We start from the raw sequence: 2,073 nt of genomic DNA, 5'->3' as shown, positions 1-2,073 counted from the left end.
TAGAAGTGACTATACCCTTGCTTGATCTGATTAAAAGATTCCTAGTATGCTAAGGTCTTAAAAGAATTATGCACTCAAAAGAGGAGATTTAACCTAATGAAAGTCCAATTACCCTCTAATGTGTCTACTTTGTTTAAACTCCAAATTCCTGTAAAGTGTCAAGACCCTGGATCTTTTCACTATCCCTTGCACTATAGGAAAGGTTACTATAGGGGGAGCCCTGTTAGATCTAGGTGCAGCCATTAATGTCATGCCTAAGTCCGTATACACCTCTCTAGGAGTCAAGACTCTTAAGTCTACTACTATTGTGCTCCAACTAGCTGATAGGACTATTAGGTATCCTGAGGGCATTATTGAAGACATTTTAGTCTAAGTTTAGGGATTGGTGTTTCCTGCTAATTTTTATGTGCTTGACATGTCTTCTGAACTTGTAAATGACACTATACTCATCCTTGGTCGACCTTTCTTATGATTGCTAATACCATTATTAGCATGAAAAAGGGCACCATAACTATGGAGGTGGGTGATAATAAAGTTTCTTTTAACATGTATGAAGCAATAAAACATCCTTATGAGGACTACTCACTTTTGGGGGTTAACATGATAGACATTGCTATTGAGGATGCTTGCTCTGAAGTTGAATTGCAAAATGACTCTTTCTATTCTGATCTTTACACTGATGAATCTATTGATGAGAATGAATCCATTTCTTCCTTTTCACCTCTCTTTACTCTACGACTTCTACTTGTTCATGTGGTGGTGATGTTACATGCCTTGATTGTACTGTGGTTAATTGCATGCTTTCTATCCCACATACAATTTTGTTTCCCTCCCTTGACTCCAAGTTAGACTGTGATTCCTCTATTGTCAGTGATGATTCCCTTGGGGAAAGGTTTCCTGTTGTTGTTTCAGATATGGAGGAAGAAGTCATGGAGAAGAATCCCTCTAAGGCGGTTGCTGTAGATCAACTAGAAGTTGGTTCATACTTGGAGAGGAAGTTAACTACAAGGCTGAGGAATTATCATCACTGGTTGAAGGAAAGGGGAGTAATCTGTTCTCTCTTGAACTTCATAAATTGATTCCTTCTATTGTGCAACCACCTATACTTGATTTGAAACCCTTACCACCTACTTTGAAATATGCTTTCCTTGAGTCTAATGAACAACTACCTGTTATAATTGCTAACTCACTGCCTGAGAGTGAGGAAGAGAGATTCTTGTCTGTTTTGAGGGAGCATAGAAGGGCAATAGGTTGGACACTAGCAGATGTACCAGGAATTAGTCCTGCTGTGTGCGCACATAGAATTTTACTGAGTGAGGAATTAAAACCAGTGAGACAACCCCAAAGACAATTGAACCCTCTCATATTAGATGTAGTTAAGAAAGAAATTACTAAATTGTTGAGTGCTAGGATAATATCCAATTTCTGATAGTGAGTGGGTCAGTCCGGTGCATGTTGTGCCAAAGAAGAGTGGGGTAACAATAGTAAGGAATAAAAGGGATGAGTTAATTCCTACAAGGGTTCAAAAACTCATGGCGTGTGTGCATAGACTATAGGAGACTTAATGATGCAACACGTAGGATCACTTTCCTATACCCTTCATTGACCAAATGTTGGAGAGACTAGCTGGTAAATCACATTACTGCTTTTTAGATGGCTTTTTTGGCTATTTTTAGGTACCCATAGCCCCCGAGGATCAGGACAAACCACTTTCACATGCCCTTTGGTACCTTTGCTTATCGAGGATGCCATTTGGGTTGTAACGCTCCAGGCACCTTTTAAAGGTGCATGATGGCGATTTTAGTGACTTTTAGAGCACAATATGGAGGTTTTCATGGATGATTTTATTTTACGGTTTATGGGGAGAGCTTTGATCAGTGCCTAAATAGCCTAAGGCAGGCTCTAGAGAGATGCATAGCCAAAAATCTTGTTTTGAATTTTGAGAAATGTCATTTCATGGTGGTAGTGGCATAGTGTTAGGTCACCTCATCTCTAGCAAAGGGATTGAACTTGATAAGGCTAAAATTGAAGTTATCTCATCTTTGCCTTACCCCACCTGTCTTAAAGATTTGA

This window comes from Neltuma alba, unplaced genomic scaffold, assembly GCF_004799145.2.
Source record: "Neltuma alba isolate B1F8T4 unplaced genomic scaffold, ASM479914v2 tig00011588_pilon, whole genome shotgun sequence".
Classification (NCBI taxonomy): domain Eukaryota; kingdom Viridiplantae; phylum Streptophyta; class Magnoliopsida; order Fabales; family Fabaceae; genus Neltuma; species Neltuma alba.
This window is presented reverse-complemented; position numbering follows the sequence as displayed.